This window comes from Mustela erminea, chromosome 3 (assembly GCF_009829155.1).
Source record: "Mustela erminea isolate mMusErm1 chromosome 3, mMusErm1.Pri, whole genome shotgun sequence".
Classification (NCBI taxonomy): domain Eukaryota; kingdom Metazoa; phylum Chordata; class Mammalia; order Carnivora; family Mustelidae; genus Mustela; species Mustela erminea.
Genome location: NC_045616.1, coordinates 98297097 through 98315888, shown reverse-complemented (window position 1 = coordinate 98315888; position 18792 = coordinate 98297097). Strand labels below are relative to the sequence as shown.

At 44.6% G+C, this 18792-nt stretch overlaps 1 long non-coding RNA gene across 1 annotated transcript; it reads left to right on the top strand.

Moving 5' to 3' along the window:
• LOC116586636 lies at positions 1–18101 on the top strand. Its single transcript, XR_004284091.1, has 4 exons — positions 1–158; positions 15589–15724; positions 16995–17117; positions 18017–18101. It is a non-coding gene; the product is annotated as an uncharacterized LOC116586636 (long non-coding RNA).
• Positions 18102–18792: the final 691 nt, after the last annotated feature.

The window sequence follows — 18792 nt, the reverse complement described above, 5'->3', positions numbered from 1 at the left end:
GATGCTGAAATTTTAGGTGCTGAGGCCGGCTTGGAAGGAGGGTATGCTCTGCCCTGGGGACAGGTGGGTACCAGCAGTGAAGATGGTCCTCCAGGTCTAAGAGCCACTTTGATAGCAAGAAAGACTTTGGACAGTGGAGGACTACGGAGGAGACTTAGGTAAGCTATTATCTCTGGTCTCCTGCTGGCTGGTGGGAATTTTAGCTCCCAGGAGGTCCATGTTCTCTTCTGGCTAGGGACTGTGCCATGTTTGAGGCCTGCCCCCTTATTCACCATTCTCAGAACCAGGAGGAACTGTGTGATTTCTGGAGCTTATCTGAATTTTCTAAGACAACCTGGGAGACCTGTTTTCAGCTATGAAGTTTCCCAGAAGATACCTGGCAGAATACTGTCCTCATCTCTGGAAGAAAGCTGAACCCTCCAAGAAAGGTCTTCAGACCCTTATCTTGTAAACCCAGGGTTACCTGCTGGGATTTACCTTTCAAATTACAAAGGTACTCCAAAACAATTTCTTGCCTTCTGGCTCCTTCATTTTCTTGTCCCTCTCTGTAAATCTGGGCTAGGTTAAATTAGGGAGAGTGGATTGCTTGAAGCTTTAAAATGAGGTTTGCATGGCTGGAGATTACTCCCTGCCACTAGAGGGCACCAGATGCACGTAAAATCTCTAGGTATTAAAGTGCCCAACATTCTTGAAATAGAGCAAAAGGTCACATGAAAAAGACTAGCAAGGAGGTAGCTTTCCCACTACCTCATCCTTATTAGCTTCGTTTCTGCTACTGAGTTTATAATGTTTTCAGAGTTTTCTTTTAATTCAGAAATCCAGTAAGTTGGAGATAACGCAGAATTGATGGTTTTCACAGACTCGTCTGACTACATGGTCTTTGCTACTACTTATTTTCCTCTTCTGTGCAAGATGATGTGCGAAACCTATCAACTCTGCATATGGTTGTATTTCAGATTCTGCAACAAAATAGCTGGTGTGGACCCAATGCCTCTCCTAGATAGCAAAACCGCAAAATACAATTCCCCACTCTCCCCAGTAGAGTACAGGTGTCTCTATGAAACCAAGATATTAGGTTCTTCTGCTGAAATTTAGTAAAGCTGCTCGGACATTTGGTGTTTGTAACCTTGTGAGGGATGGCACAGAAATACAGGGTCATAAAGAAGCTGTTAACGGTCCAGTTTCCTTCCCTAGGCTTTGTCTCTGGGGGCTGACCCTGGAGCCAAGATCTTACTTGACTTTAGCCAAGCAAAACTAGACTCATTGTTTGACCTGTGAGGTTTTCCCTAATCCAGAGCCTTGTGTTTTGGGGAAAACAGAAAGGAAGTGAATATCTACCACAAAACTCTCTTTGCTTTTGTTGAGCGCTGACAGGTACTGACTACTGAGAGAGTACCCTGGTCCTCTGGGACCTGGCCACCCCAGGCACACCCCGTGTCAGGTCAGCTGTACAAGGCCCCTGGGAAGAGAAGACAACATGGGCTGTGGCGGTCCCTAAGATAGGGGTTTGTAAGTGCTGTCAGGGTCCTCCTTGATTGGACCATATGATTCTCTTGAAAGTCCAGAGGCGTGAATAGATCTTTGTGTGCTCAGCCCTCATCCAAGCCAAGCCTCAAGAGAACACCATAGGCCAGTGGGTTTTGATTTACAGATACACACAAGGAGATGAGATTTCCTTTCCAGGAAAAGGGCAGGATGGGCTAATGTGCTTGAATTTACACACACGGGGCTCTTTTAGAAGCCCGTATTATAGTCAGGCCTTGCTCAAAGTGAGTCCTTCGGCAGGAAGTATTGCTCCCAAATGCTTACTGGTAGACAGGAAATCTGGAAAACCCTCAAGACAAGGAGGTGGGAGGGAAAGACAGGGACACAGGAATTTTTGAGGCCGGAACGTAAACATCTCGCTGTAAAGAGTTCATAAATTTCACATGCCTCCAAATTTTATTTGGATCTGGTTTTCTTTGTTTTAGTGATTTCCTGTTTTTCAGGCGGGGGTGGTCCTTTTGCCTGGAAACACTGACTCTATATTTTTCCTAACATGTGGTTTTCTGAGGGATAAGATTTCTCTAGTAAATGAGGTAGATTTGCTCCAATCAGCTGGGTGTCAATTTTCTGTTTGTGGACATGGTTCCTTCCCATCACCTATGCAGAAGCAGTAACTTAACCATCCTTACAGCCCAACAACCTTCAACAATGACTTGTTGGTTCCGTGAACACTCCTAAATTTAGGAGAAAGATAAACAGGCAGTGCTTTTTAAAAGCATCGGGATTCTCCTCACACATTCCTGTGTGCAGAGAAAAATGTTTGCACTGGTTGCAGATTGAGCCCCAAAGCCCCAGGGAAACGTCTGCGTTGCTCACAGGGGGAGGCATTCAGGAAAAGCATCCTTTGCCACTTTTCCGTCCCTATTCTACACATTTGTCCTTTGTTCCCTGACCATTCAGAGAGACAAAGGACACCTCTATCCTTTTTTTGATTGGCTTTTCCTTAGTGAGGCTTCCTGCTCCCAATTTGGATCCTATACTCCATTAAGACTGTTCCTGTGACCGGAAAGTGATGAAAGAAACACATTCCAAATAGTAAAAACAAGTGTCCAGGAAGGATCTTGCCAGCAGGTTCAAACAAATGAAAAAGCCAGGCCTCTATTTCTCTGTCTGTATCTAGCACAGCTGAGGGAGGAGTACCAGCGAGGCTCTGGGCAGCTCTGTCAGGCACAGGGAGCCTGGCCACACCAACGGCCGAGTCACGGGCTGGACCTGAAAGGGAGGGGGAGGACACCTGCCCAGGACAGATGCTCTGGCAGTTTTTTGAACAGCTCTTGCTTCCCTTTGTCTCATGTCATATGTCCCCCCTCCTCCCTTTCTTACCCTATTTCTCCCCCTTCCTTTTTTTGGCATGTCCTTTTTTTATTCTCTCCTCAAAACCCTGGACTCCTCACACCTTCCAGCCACCTAGCAAATACCCTCAAGTCCCCTCTCGTTAGTGGGTCCCCTTCTGTGTATCATAGCTGAGCTGACCAGGGCTCTCGTTATGGAGAGCTGATCATGTGCTTACTGTCTCCCTAAGGCGGTCCAGCAAACTCGGGGCTGCTATACGAATCCGGATAGGCTAACTGTTGCAATAGGCCGTCCCAGAATTGCAGTCGGTGTTTCTCGCTCTCCCGCCAAGTCACAGCCCATGTTCCTGGCTGTGCAGCTCTTTCAAGCAGTGAGCATGTGGTTTGTTGTGCCTCAACTGTCCTGAAGCCTTTTGCGTAGAAGGGAGGGAGTTTGTGGAAGATCACAAGGAGCTTTTAGGGGCCAGGTCTCTGGGTGCCATCCCACTTCCTCCCCACGTTCTTTTGGCCACAGTCTGACATTTGGTCCCCCTCCAGCTGCAGGACAACCAGGAAATGGAAGGTGAAGACAAAACTTCATGGTGGGTGTGGCATGGTCTCTGCAAGGAGATTTTGTCATTTCCTCCAGGTATGGGAATCGAGGCTCAAAGAAAAGAGTCATCTGTTAGTCATCTGTTAGTCATCTACATTGTAGAACCCAGATGCCAGCCCTGTGAATATGACTCCAAACTACCCTCTCAACCTTGTGTTCTGCATTCGTGGTCTTCCAGTAAAAAGTTATTCTCTCTTTTATGCCAACACTTGATCTTTTACAAATTTTCATTCCCCTCCTTATCACTCTGTGCTGCACCTGTGAGTGTCCCAGGGAGAAGGAATGCTTTTCTTCATATCTGCATCGTCTGCAGATAGCATGGTGCCTGGTACACATTGGGGGTCAATAAAAGTTTGACGCATGAAGAATAGCTGCAGTTGGCCTGGGGGTGCATGGAAGGGGACCTCAGGCACCTCGCAGTGATTGGATTAGTCACCATACAACTTCTCTAGATTACAGGAAGTCTGGATAATAGTATTGCAACTGTCATCCCCATGGGGCTGTTTTCAACCTAGCCATAAGACTGATCATTTAAAAACATAAGTCAGAGCATATCTCTCTTCAGCCTAAATCTCTCCAATGACACACTTGTACCCAGATCATGGCTTGCTTCTTTCTTTCTTTCTTTCTTTCTTCTTCTTCTTCATCTTCTTTTTAAAGATTACTTATTTATTTAAGAGAGAGAGAGAGACAGCATTGGAAGCAGGGGGAAGGGCAGAGGGTGAGGGAGAAGGAGAAGGAGGAAGAAGGAGACTCCCAGCTGAGCAGGGAGCCTGATGTGAGCCTCGAATCCAGGACCCTGAGATCATGACCTGAGCTGAAGGCAGACACCTAACTGACTGAGCTACTCAGGTGCCCCAGATCTTGGTTTCTTAATACCATGCTCCAACTGTAGTTGCCAGGGCTGCTAAAAGCAATAGCTGATTCTAGGGCTATACAGAGAAAATTCATGATGAGCCTAGAGTACCAAAAAATCTTGTAGGACCAAGGAAATACTACTACAACTTACAGTACCAAGATATGCAAATACGCTAAGAACAAAATAAGAAATAGGGGCATGTCAAATGGACACAGGAACTAATCTGAAAGAGTGCCCAATGTCCAAAGCCAGAACAATTGGAATAACCAAGCAATTATGGTAGTATTAGATTATCCAAAGAACGAAACGATTATACATGAGCCTGTCCTGATATAAACAAATGAATAAATAGAGGAGAAAGGATAAATATTCCTTAGAGAAGAATTCCAAACATAAAACATAGCTGGAATGAAGGAAACATAAGACGACTATTCAAACACTACTTGTTATGGTCAAGATCCACTGAGAGATAGTATTAGTGGGCACAGCTTTAAGAAGCAGGGTATTTCCATAGCTTCAAAGTATCTACAAATGTGTGAAATGCACATTACATACTGTGGCAGTTTTAACATAAATCACAGATTCTTTTTAAAATCTTTTTAAGGTTTTATTTATTTCTTTGAGAGAGTGTGAGAGAGAGAGAGATATCACAAGTAGGCAGAGAGGCAGGCAGAGAGAGAGAGAGGTGGAGAAGTAGGCTCCCTGCTGAGCAGAGAGCCCAATGTAGGGCTCAATCCCAGGACCCTGAGATCATGACCTGAGCTGAAGGCAGAGGCTTAACCCACTGAGCACCCAGGTGCCCCTAAATCACAGATTCTTGATAGCTCCTTAGTCTAGGAGGTAGAACTTACTGCACTCCATTCCAGTGTGGGCTGCACGTAGGACTCACTTCCACTGAACAGAGTGTGGAAGGGGGAAAGAGTTACTTTACAGTGGGTAATCCTGGCAGACAACACGTTCATCAAGGGATCAAATTTAACACCACCAGTAGTTAACCACAGTGATATCACATACCCCCCATGATATGTGAAAAGAGGGACACTCATCTCTATGGAATCTTCCCCCAAACCCATAACCCCAACCCGTAACCATGGACAATGCCAGGCAAACATAAATCAAGGTACATTTCCCAAAGACCTGACCAGGGCTCTTCAAACACATAAAGGTCATGAAATGCAAGAGAAGGATGAGAAGCTATTCTAGCTCAGAGGGGACGAAGGGGACATGACAAAGTGCAGCATGGGATCCTGAGCTGGAAGAGAACATGAATGCAAAAAACAGTGAAGTATGAGTAGGGTCTGTAGTTTCGTTGATAGCTTTGTACCAACACTAATTACTTAGTTTGGGTAACTGCCAGGGTTACTTAGTTAATCCATTGGGAAGCTGGGTAAAAGGTAGATGGGATCCTGCTGGATCATCACTGCAATTTTCCTAGAAATCCAAAATTATTTAAAAAGAAAATGCTTCTAAAAACATTGAAGAAGAAAACCTCATGTCTCCCTTTTGTGCTCTCTGAGTCAAACCAAAGCTCTTTTCCCTAGCCTGTGAGGTTGGTATGATGCTCCTTCCCTCTCTGTCCATCTTTCATCCCCTCCAGGCCTCCCCCAGCTTTGACTCTGCTCGGGTCCGTCTGTCCTCCCACACCCCTAGCATGCTCTCACCTCGGGGACTTGACATGCTCCTTTTGCAGGAAAGCTTTCCCCGAACACACCTTCATTGTTAGTTCCCTTATCTCTCAGATTTTTACTCAGAGGTCCCCTCACCTGGAGGCCTTCTCCGATCAAGTTGTATAAAAGAACACACAGATCCCACATGCCGGGTTCCTGCTCCTGCCTTGTTTCTCTCTATTGCACTTAACATCATCTGCCATTCAATATATTTTGCTTTTCCTGAACTATCCGTCTCATGGGAAGCAGAATAATGGCCCCTAAAGTTGTCCGTGTTCTAACCCCTAAAACTGATGAATGCATTAGGCTAACATGGCAAAGGGGAATTGAGAATTGCAAACAGAATTAAGATTGCTAATCATCTGACCTTGAGATGGGGACATTGTTCTGGATTAGCGGGATGGAAGAGAGAGGCAGCAAATAAGTTGGGAGTGATTCAATGTGGCTCCATCCCTGTTTACTGGTTTGGGGAATTGAAAGAAGCCATGAACCAAGGACTGTGGGGAGCTTCTAAAAGCTGGAAAAGATGAGGAAACTCTCTCCTATGGCCTTCGGAAGCCATGCATCATGGCTGACATCTTGTTTTTAGTCTAGTGAGACATCATTCTTCAGCTTACGGAATTGTAAGGTACAAAATTTGTATTGTTTTAGGCTACTAAGTGTATGGTAATTTGTTACAGCAGCACAAACAACTGACTCAGCACATGAACAAAGTCAGTGACCCATCCCTAATGTCCAAAAGGGACCTTGTCTGATGAGGGCTGTCACTTGACCAGTGTGGCAACTGATGCACAAGGCGAGGACCATGTTTATCATCAATGCTCCAGAGATGGTCTGCAAGTCAGTGAGGTTCCATGAACACAGGGAATGTCTGAGGGGGTGGGCGCGTGAGGATTGGTGCCGTCTAAGGTGGAGTTTCTGCCACATGCTCAGAGACCTCACAGGCATGGTTCCCAGCTGTGGGGTAAATACCCTAAGTGAGTCCTTTACCATTTCTTGTGTTCAAGAGGCAGAGTCTCTAGTGGACTTGGAAAATACTTCCAGACCCTCCGTCTGCGTGCCCTCACCACCTATTCTGCTTTAAACGAGAGAAATGGTGGCCATAGGATCTTGGAGCTTTCTGTTTGGGGCTGATTCTGAGGTGTTAAGGAAACCTGACAAGAAAAAGCTGATTGACGAAGGCATGACCAGTGCCTCTGCTGAATTTATTCAGAGTCCCTCTCAACTACAGTCAGACCTTTAAGGGGTTATAGATTGATGGAGGAATTTCCTTGTTTTTATTATGTAGAATAACAGAAGAGCCAGAAGCAATAAAATCAGAATATAAGAGCGCTTTATAAATAAACTAGAAATAATAGATACTTGAAAGATAATGCCCCCAAGCACTTTAGAAATGACGAAAGTGCTTAGACATTTTTAGATGCATGACTCTGACTTTATTCCAGAATCGGATTTCGTCATTAAATTTCTTTTCTGAGTCACTCAGTGAAAGTTTTAACTACAAATAAAACACAAATCCAACACCCAGAGCATCCACCATTAAGTGGTCACTGATGGACTTAATGTCGCTCTAATCACATTGTCTCGGTACAAGATCTTGGTTTGCCCATGACAAGAAAACCTGCCTCAATTCAGCTTAAACAGTAATGGGAATTGATGGGCTTATATAACCAAGAGTCCTGAGGTAGGATGGCCTTTGGCAGAATGGACCCAAAAGTCTAAAGTGTCATGGAGACTGTATTCGTTTTGGCCCTTCTCTCCAAAATTTGTTGGCCTTTTCCCTGGACTGGCTTCTCTCATTTCTACGGGTTCCCAGAGGAGTCAGGTTCCTTTCCCACATCTGGTGGACAGAGACACCCCGGCTGGAAATTCGGGGTTGTTACTAATAGAGCAGAGGTCAACAAATAAGGCCTGTGGGGGAAATCCAGACAGCTGTCTGATTTCGTAGATAAAATTTCACCAGAAGATCGCCATGCCCATTCAAGGAGTTACCACAGAGAACTTATGTATTGAAAAGCCTAAAACATTTACTGTCTGGCCACTGACAGGAGAAGTTTACTGACCCACTGAAGCAGGATTTTAGAAAGTAACTCCTTGAGGTCACACCCAGCCCAGAGGCTGCTCTCTTCTCTTTGATTTTCTTTCTTTTTTTCCCCACCAAAGAATAAGAGGAAACTTCTTCTCAGGCAAGTACAGCAAGTGATTTTCAAAAATTGTGAGCTTGACTTCCTGATGGTTGGGGATTTACCCGGATCCCCACCATAGCGAAGAGTCACAGCAGTAGCTCTCATTTGAGAAATGGAATTCTTGAGGATTAACACTAATGATCACCAATAGCCTGCACTAGAGGTCAGATTCTGTGTGAGTGCTCTACATACACTGACCTCCCACAAAATCTCTTGAAGCATGTTCTGTAATTGTTCCCACTTACGAGGAGGTGCCGAGTGTTGAGGAAATGTCCCTGGCTTACAGAGCGGCTGCAGTGCAGAGTGAAAGCCAGGCCATGAGCCCCCAGAGCCACCCGTGTTAGTCGGCACATGAGGCTGCCTCACTGCGTGGGAATTCAAACTGAACAAATGCAGAAAGAGGCCAGGAGGTATCTTCAGTTTGGGACGTGACTCAACACTAAACATGAAAAGGGTGAGGTGTGCAAAACAAGAGCAAAGGGCTTCGCCCAGAGCAGGGAACAGAGCACAGGAGAAGGGAGGAACAGAAAAGAAACATTCCCTTTAGAGGCCCCTTGCTCTAGGTTCAGGGAAGATCCTGATGAGGGGGCTTAGGAAGGGAACATCTGAGGCGAGGCACGTCAGTGTCAGACAGAGTGAGTGCCTTGGAACGCACCCCTAGAAGTCACTCTATAGGAAAATGGGCCTGTGGTCAACTCCCTTATAGAAATACCCACATGCGCTAAGCTAACTTGTTCAGGGAGATTCCCAGTGCCAGTGTTTTGACACTTTAAGAAATGTTACAGGAAAGGAACGTGTTTGTTTAACCCAGTATTTACTGAATTTATTTGCCCATTACCCGTTCTTCGTGGGTAGGTATGATGTCTATAAATATCTCAAAGAACAAACTTTGGATCCATTTTGTTGTATAATTTAAATGCATCACTTAAATATTCAGTAATAGGATTCATTCCGTAGCCCATCATGGGAAACCATTGGTTCTTAGGTTACTTTTTTGGGTTGTCTTTTTTAATCTTAGTAAAAGAGCCCTTCCAGAACCATTAAAATAGGAATCTGAAGTAGGTGGATCTCAACAGGCAAGAAAGAACGACCATAGAACGGCAAGGTGAGCTTCCTTGCCAAAAGGTGCTGTGGAAAGCCCGCTCATGGGAGACATGCAAATACCAGTTCTCTCTCATTGCAATGACAGCATCGTAAGTAGGATTGTTATAATATCCTATAATATACTACAGGGCTAAATCGTGCAGGACGACTGAGTAGGTAATCAGAGATAGGAAAAAAACCTGCAAATAGTACAAGTAATTAAAGTCGAAGGAATTTAAAGATGGAAGCTCTCAACACAGCATGGATTATGGTTGAAAGGGGATGGTGCATCAGAGGATAGGACATCCGAGCTGGACCTTCGATGGTCTAGTGGATGTGGGCAGTGGAGGGAGGGGGGGGGTCTCACACCAGCAGGGGCAGAGCTAGCCTGGATGCACCCAGGGCTGGGGCAGCAATGTGTGGAGGGTGCTGGCTGTGGTTGGTGGGATCTGGGAGGTGATGTGGTCGGTGTATGGAAGACCTCAAAAACCTGGCAGAACAGCGTGGCTTTAATTCCACTAATAACACTGTAGGAGTCTGAAGATAGCCAGAGTGTGTGTCATTTGACATAGATCTTTCAGGCTGCAGCATAAAAACAGGTTGGCAGAGAGGAAGCTCAAAGAGGAAGCAGAGTTTCCTTATTACAGAGAAAGAAGGGATGGTTAAGGACGATTCATTCTAGTTCCATGCATCCAAGAGGGCTAACTTTCAAATCACCAAAGTCGAAGTCATTAATTTTATTCTTTGGAAATGTCCATAGGCATTGGTTCTATAAGCAACTATAATTGACTGACCCTCTATTGAACCATCATAACAATTAAGAAGATGATTTGCTTGCTTTTGTTTGTTTCTCTCTTTTATTTATGAGAGAAAGAGAGAGAGAGCATGAATAGGGAGAGGCAAATGGAGAGGGAGAAGCAGACTCCTCACTGAGCAGGGAACCTGACACTGGGCTCAATCCCAGGACCCTGAGATCATGACCTAAGCCCAAGGCAGATGCTTAACCAAATGAGCTACCCCGGTACCCCCAGCATTCTTACTTTCTACATAGTCTTTGTGAGTCTTGAGTCATGCTGTTTCTTGAACCCTCCCTGGTCCACCGTTTCTGGAATGATGCTTCATTATTCTCATTAGTCTTCTCTCTTGCTGATGTCTTCTTTTTACATCTTTCTTAGCTTTTTTTCCCCTTTGTCTGCAGACCTTCACAAAGCCTCTTTACTCAAAACCAGCAAAATGATTATCCTTTTACTTTCTCTTTCATGTATGTGTCCTTCTATCTTTCCCTGTCTCTGACTCTGTTCCCCTCACTCTTCCTTTGACCTGAGCTGAAGACAGATGCTTAACTGACTGAACCATCCAAGTGTCCGATTGCTTTCTTTTAAAATATTATGTGTGCATATTAAAGAATTTTAACCATGTACATTATTTATCACAGCATATTTGGGACGTACAGAAAAATCCAGGAAAGAAAGTAAATCATCCACAGTCAGAAATGGTTGTATGTTTGTGGACTATTCCTTCCAGGAAACAACATGGTGGGGCCTTCATGAGGTAGTAGAAGACCAACATGTGAGGCTCAACCATTGCTGTGGTGATGTTTGATGGCAGCCTGGGTCCAACTGAGGGGAGAGGAGCAGGATGCGGGGGCAGGTCACATGGCTGCTCTTCTGTTTTGCTTGTAAGCACATGTGAGTTAGGGTTAAATGATCTTGACTTTTCATTCTCAAGGGTAGGTCAACTGTCATCATCTCATTAATGTGACCCTTTTTCATGCCATCCAAACTCTAAGGTCAAGCTCAAGTCAATAGCACATATCAAAGAGACACTTCTGCTTTCCATAAGTCTTGAAACATAATGTGCGTCCTTAGTGAAGGTGTCTAGAGGGAGTTCACATCACATAACACACAACTGAACTGCCTGGAAACCTCTTTACCTGGTCATCTCTGAAAAGCCCTACCGGCCCAGCAGAGGTTCCTAGAAAGCTCTCCCAACAAACGGTCTCTACAAATCTGTAGGATTTGCTGGCTCGCTCTTCAGTGTTCTCGATGCTTAAGCTTGCTTCCTCCTCTCCCTGTTATTTCTGGAAGTTTTCCTTTTTAGAGAGCTCAGTTTCTTTCTTTCTTTCTTTCTTTGAATTTATGTGAAGAAATTAAGTGTCCCTAAGTACTCGTCTTGCCTTTACCTACTACGCTCTCTGAGAGATGAAGGCTGGGAAGCTGAGCAGTTCTGAGAATCTTCCTTAGAAAGTTGAGGAGAGTAGAAGACAGTGAACCACTAGGTTTCTATAATCTTGTACCTGCCACATCAACAGGTGGAGGTGATCCATTTTATTAAGAGACTAGAACTCCTTAATCCAGATTATCTACAGATTAATTCCAAGCAAAGATGATCTCTGGAAAGTAGAAAGCTGAATACTGCTAGCAAATAAGCTGACTCTAAACTGGGAGACACCTGAAAAAAAAACTCTCACTCCTAAGTAGTTGGCTTCTTTGTGATGTTTTCTGCCACTTAGAAGCATAGGTTTGGCCACAGTGATTTATGAGATGGAAAGGCTCACACCAGCTCTGGGGGCCCTGAATGTTGAGCAAGGCCAACTTGCTTCATATGGTTGTAGTTTTATATAAACTTTTCAGGAACTTCTGGGTGTTATTTGAGAGCTGAAATGATGACTTTTCAGCCTTATATTCTCTCAGTGGCCACTCATATCACACCCAATGTCTGACCATATCAGGGGTACAGTCTGGGTCCCTGTGTTAGTTTTATGACAGTTAAAGATGGCTGGGTGTGGCCTCACCTTTGAAAATAACTGTGAGTCTCTCTTGTACTTTCCAGGTTTTGGTAGCAAAATCTTTATCTCCTGCCATTCCTTAGATCTATGGGTCTGCTCTCATTCATGCCTCTCCTTGTCCCTCTGTCTGTCCTGCATTTGTATATACTTCTGGTTGCATGCGCCGGTGTCTTCTCTATTGTGGAGTTCAGCCCAGTCTTGTCTTTGCGGTTTCTTTGGGACTCTTTTGAGCACAGACTATAACCCTTCCCTTCTGCCATAAGAGATGAATTGTAAGGCTGACAATGGAATTCTTAAAAAAAAAATAAAAAAGGCTTTCAGCAGCTTATGGTAAACTATTTAAGGAACATGAACCAACTGATGGGAGTTGCATGCAGTCATGACATGTGAGAGAGAGAGCAGGGTGTCTGTTGCTCAAGAACTTGACAATAGAAGGAGTTCTGACTGTCACAAAGCACAGACTCTCTCACGTGGGAGGGGTGGAAGACAAGGGTAGGAATGTGAATCCATGACTTGCTGGAGTGTAGTAGGTCTTCAAAAATCTCCTGTGCTGTCTCAGTGAAGCCTGCCCAACCAGAGAATAAAAGAGGAGGTCCCAAATACATCAGATCCCACTTGCTAAGGAGATGGCAGAAGCTCCCTTGTTCATCCTGAGTGTTGCTATTGAAAAGGGAGGAGTTTTATTCCTTATGATCAGTGAAAGGAGCTTCAAGGGACCACTTAGGTAGCTGAACACACCCCGTCCCCAGGCTTGAATGTGAGGCTAGATCAGCCCAGATTTGGTGGAGCAATGGGAGAGTGTACCTCCTTGAGCAAACAAGATGGCAGTGCAAAATGGTGGTCTCCATGGATCAGATGTGGGCCTTCTAGGAGAGAGCCGGCCTATCCATGAGGATAGTCTGGAGTAGTAAAAGGATCCCACAGAGGCATAGACTTCTGAAGCCCAGAGGCCAACGGGATGATAGGTGGCCACGAAAGAGGCATTGCTTATTCAAGGGCACTGTGGTCAAAGGCTCCAACTGGCTTCTCCTAGAACCTGCTGCCATACCCTGCTAGAATCAAGCCCACCTGAGATATGCCCCATGCCTAAAGGGCACAAACACCAATTTACTTCTGTAACTTCTCTCCCTAGCCCTATCCCTGGGCCTAATCACAGAGCAATTAGAGCAGGAACTGTGGGGGAGAGAAGGGAGGACAAGAGGTTAAGAAGCCCAACATTTTCTCCTCCCCCTCCTCATGGCAGAATTCCAGGGCAGAACAGACACGGATGGGGTGATAATGAGAGGCTTCAACTCTGAACGAGTTTGGAATTTTGTGACTCTCCTAGAATTGCCTAAATGGTACAGTTTTCCACTGGACCAGACTCAGTAATGTTTGAAGGTAACCAGAGAACTTTTATTATCTAAGCATGATTGGAAATCAGAAACATCCCTAAAGTTTTATTTCAGGGTCAGGAGAGGGCGGGTGAGGGAGTTTAATCAGCAGAGAAAAAATAAAATAGAATTGGCTTCTAGATCAATTAACAAGCTGGTTCCATGACCTGAACACGCATTGAGATGGTGTGGCTTTTAGGTTCCAAGGAAAAGGTCAAATGCCAATGACCGGTAATGGTATTTGCTTAAGTCGCATTCTCTCTGAGACAGTGTCTGTAAATTGCTTGGCATCGTGTCTAGCACAGCACAACCCTCAGTAAACAATAGTATTATTATGCTAGTTATGGTTAATTGTTACTGCACAGCGTATGATTTAACACAGATCCATTAGACTCTCAACCAGCAGGTGAAGAAGCAGGGGCAGTTCCAGGCGTCTGAAGAGGGAGCTCTGCAACCCTTCCTCCCCAGGTGAAGTCAAAGGTGATGGGGACTCTCCCAGCTGTGGCTTCCTCCAGAAAAGGATTGAAGGGATGAGTATGACCCTAGGTAGTAGCATGGCAGAAGGATTGGCTGTCTTGATGTTCAATCTTAGCTCCTGAGTCCATGGTGGCAAAAATTATTAACCTCTCTGAAATTCAGTTTTCTTATGTTTAAAAACCCCAAAATAGGGCGCCTGGGTGGCTCAGTGGGTTAAGCCGCTGCCTTCGGCTCGGGTCATGATCTCAGGGTCCTGGGGTCGAGTCCCGCATCGGGCTCTCTGCTCAGCGGGGAGCCTGCTTCCTCCTCTCTCTCTCTCTGCCTGCCTTTGCCTACTTGTGATCTCTCTCTGTCAAATAAATAAATAGATAAGAAAAAAGATTTTAAAAAAAAAAAAACAAAATAATGTGTACCTATGGTAGGGGGATTGATAGCTACTTAACTGAGTTGTTGTGGTCTGTAGTGGGCATTCCATCTGTTTGTTCCTGTCTCCCACTTCACCTAGGCTAGCCATGTTTCTCTTTCAACTCTTGATATCAGGCATTCTCCGACTTTCCTGTTCTATGCCATGTTTCCTCTACTTATTTGGGAAAGTAGTCTAATAAATTAACCTCTAATGGTAGAAAGGAGTGGTAATTGCTGAGACTGGAGACTGCCTTTCAACAGGAATGTGAAAGATGAAAAGTAGAGAAGAAATTTCCAATCCTCAACTTTCCCACCTGTGTCAACCTGATGGGACAGGGTTAGGGTTGGAAGGACCACAGTAAGTACCTCCACTAGGCTGGTGTTCCACTGGTGGCAAAAGCACCTTTTTTCTGATGTGGGTACCCGACTCTTCTAGCCGATGACGGTGACCTGCTCTGTATGCCTGTGCACCTGGCGCTGAACTCGGAACTTTGCTTCAGGATCACATTGCATCTCTAACATCTGAAAGGGGAGGTATCGTTAGCTGAGAGAGGCACCTACTCAGACCCCAAACTGGACAGGCTTCAGAGTAGTGTTCATCCCAGACACAACCCCATGAGAAGACAATACTGACATGATTCAAGGCATACACATGTGGGTGGGGAAAAAAGATGAAAACTTTGCAAAGAGGAACAGAAGAGGGGGAAAAAGATGAAAAGTCCCAAACATGAAATACTTGAGATCGTCCTTGAGCTCTTCATCTTCCTTCCTTGTGAGCTAATACCCATTTCTGTTGGATCAGCACACAATCTGCTTTCCACAAATCTGCCAGGTACTCGACTGCAGACAAGGGGTCAAAGCATAATGCGTGTGCATGTCCTTTCATCTGGAGCTGGCATTTGGCGGTGTTTGAGAGGACTTAACTTTAATTAATTGACTCCTCAGGAAGAGAGCTGACAGTTTTCCCTTCATGGATTTTAGAAAGTTGCGTTTTTTCCCTCAAAGATCTTTACAGTGCTCTAAATCCCTGGGCCTGTGGAGGAGGCAATCATAAAAGGGACATCTCTTATGGGGGAGGGTCTCCTGCTTCACACCACATGCAGCGTTCTTCACCCTTGCAAGATAATGGAGACCCTAAAGGATAATCACAGGGGGTATTTGGCATTGAGATAAGGGGGAAATGCAGAAATTATAACCGAGGTGTGGTCCCTGACCATGCCTCCTCCTACTCATCAGGAAACTTTCTGGTGGCTTCCCGTCTCATCCCATTCGAACTTCAGTGCCCAGTGAGCACCTCCCAATCCCAGTCCTCTCTCCACAGGTTCTGAGCACACTGCCATCGGTCATCCCTAACCTATAAAACGAATGCGGCCTCATGCTGGCTTATCCCCCTACCTGGAGTGAGGCAGCACTGGGGACTCATTTGCCCAGGACTGTGACCCAATGAAGCCCAAGTAGTAAGTGCCGTTGCGCGGGGCGGGGGGGGGGGGGGGCGGCGGGGGATGCAATTCTGAGCAGAACATGTGTTGGATGAGTGGATACCTCTGAGTCAGCTCCTTTGCTATCAGGAGTAACCTTGGGATTGTGACCTAGTTTGTGTGGAGGGTGAGGAGCTGAGTGTCTACAGAGCTATAGGTCTGAGAACAATCTCAGTGAAACAACACCTCCATACTGCCCTTCCCTGAACGGGGAGAAACTCCTATCAGGTCAGCATTGGCAGCTGTTCCGTAGGCAAGGACTGCATCAGCAGAGTGATAATCAAACCACGATAGCTGAAGAGCATTGACTACTGGATTGACCGATCCAGACTGAATATCTGTATTCTCCCAACATTCATATCTTAAACTCCTAGCTGCCAATGATGGTATTTGGAAGTGGGGGCCTTTGGGAGTGACTCGTGCCCTTATAATAGAGACCCCTGAAATCTCCCTTGATACCAGCACCAGATAAAGACACAGCAAGAAGACAGCCTTCTGTGATCTAGGAAGAGGGCCCTTACCAGACACCACATCCACCAGGGTCTTGAGCCTGGCAGTGCCAGCCCCCAGGACTGTGAGAAATACGTGTTTGTTTGTAAGCCGCATTGTATGGTCGATGGTGTTTTCACACAGTAGCCTGAACAGACTAAGACTCTGACCAAGGGAGGTGTTCTAGGCTCTCTCCTGGGATAGCTGGTCATCAGAACTGGGCCAATGCACAGAGCAAACACCCCTGAGTCTAGGAACTTCTTTTGGGAATAAAGACCCCAGGAATGGAAGAAATGCTTTGCCCCACAGGTGGACTGGGAGAATTAGGACAACTTAATTTGAACAGTAAAAACAATGGGACCTTATTTTGTTTCCCCAGTTAGTAGAGTATAGCAGACAGTTCCATATTACACTGCAGATAATTATTATTGGGAAGCCAAAAAATGTGTGTTCCCACTCAACAGTCAGTTGTTTTTAGTGCTGATGTAATGGCCCCAAGAAGACTTTGAAAAATTTAAGAAATCCGTAGTTCCTGCTGGGAGCCATGCTCATGTAAAGATATGGAAGAACCTGCAAACACAGGATAGACAAGTGAGGAAAACAAGCCTGGAGCTCATCTTCATGAATTTATTATGAATGCCTGAAGTAAAAGCTAGAACCTGGTTTGAAAAATAAGGAAGTCCTGTGGTTTAAATCACTGAGCTGTCCCCATGCATCAGACTCTAGTGACGATCCCTGAATTTGGTCTTTCTTTTCATAGGCCTTGTGAAACAATGAATCATTTCTGGGAGAAGACACCTGGATAAAATAAGAGATGAAACAACAAATAAGAAAATGAAACATTTTCTTCTGAGAAAAATAGAACTAGGCACCTTCGAATCCCGTAAGCTTGGCTGTACCAAGTTTTCTTTCTTAACTATTTATAGCAGGTATCTATTTAAGTTCTGCGTGTATCCAAGAGGAAGATTTAGGGATGGCTGTGGTCTTGTTTCAAATGTTTCATTGCTAATGCTGATCCGTAATATGATAGCTTTATTTTTAACATACTCTTTAGACATATCGTATATTCAAAACTTCCCAAGCCAGAATTGTCAGGCAAATTAGATCATGTTCAGCAAGTATCAGAATGAATAAAGGATGCCTTAAAGGCTGGCAGGGAAACCCTTTCAGTCTAAGGCCGTAGTCAGTTGTTCAGAAACTTTGTTCATGTCATTAGGAGAATCAATGTGTCTTTAATTATTATTGCTGTCTACTGGAAAAACCAGGGAATTACAGAATCTTAGAGCCTGATTTCACCTTTCAAGAGAAAGATAGAGTCCACCTCTTGATAGGAAGTGACAAGATCCGTAAGATCAAGTTGGATGAGACATATCTTTGGACAATACAAGAGCTATAAAGCTTCTGTTTTCTGATGGCAATAGAGCCAATGCAAGAGTTTTAAAAGAATGGTATAACTCAAATCCTTGTACACGTTCAATGTACAAGTTCAGCCTAGAATATTCTGTCAGTTGTAAGAAAGCAGACATAAGCAGGTATCAAATCCAGCATTACTGTCTTCCATTAAGTTCTATATATGACAGTATAAGACATTAGCTAAACCAGGTTTTTCCTGCATCAAAAAAGCCAGCTGAGTGAATTCTATATTATTTTTTTATCCAGGACTAGCCTATATGTTAACATATCATTATGCACAAACTCCAAGTCAATCTTTGGATTTTGCAGTGATGTTAGGAAATCATGAGATTGGTCCCCATGTTTCTGACACTCTGAACCTCTATTTAGACATAGAAATACCGTTGGCTCCCCTCATCTAACTTGTTGAAGAAATGTGGTCACCACCATGGGAACCTGGACTCATACTCTGTTTCCAAAGGCAAGTAAACTTTGAAACCAGGCAAATGACATTAGCTCAGACGAGGACAGACTCTTGGATTCGTTCAATGGATGCTAATAGATTTGTCCCTCTGAAATTTCTTTGCTGTTTCCCAGGAGGAACATAAAAATACCTATGTGTGATGCAATGTGGGGAGACAAAAACCAGCCTTTGTGCCTCAGGGTGCGGCCCTTTGGGGATGGAATTCAGACATGTTCAACATCTCTGTCCTTTCCTCTCATCTCTTTTCAATGCTGTTCTGGGTGACCAGGATTACCAAACACCACTGGGCGGAACAATCGAGGCAGGGACACAATCAGCGTTTGTCTTAGGGGAACAAAAAGATTTCTTTTAGATTAGGAATCCACCAAATCAGGCTTTTGCAAAAACTTCTGAGTTGTTTTATTATAATATCTATTGGTCGAGATAGTGAAGGCTTTTTAGCATACAATCTGTTGCCGTCAAGTGTACGATGTACAATTTAGATGATAATAAACAAGACTCAAAGTCCTTTTATGGTACAGAATTGTGGGTTTTTTTAAGCAACATTTGGCAGTATAATCGATGTTGTTTTCACAACTTAAAGTAAAAAGCATTTGATGTAAAACCGCTGTTGCAGAATGACATTGTATTCTAGCGTTTTCTTCAAAAATGAACATCGTTAAAAATAACTTTTGAAAGAAAT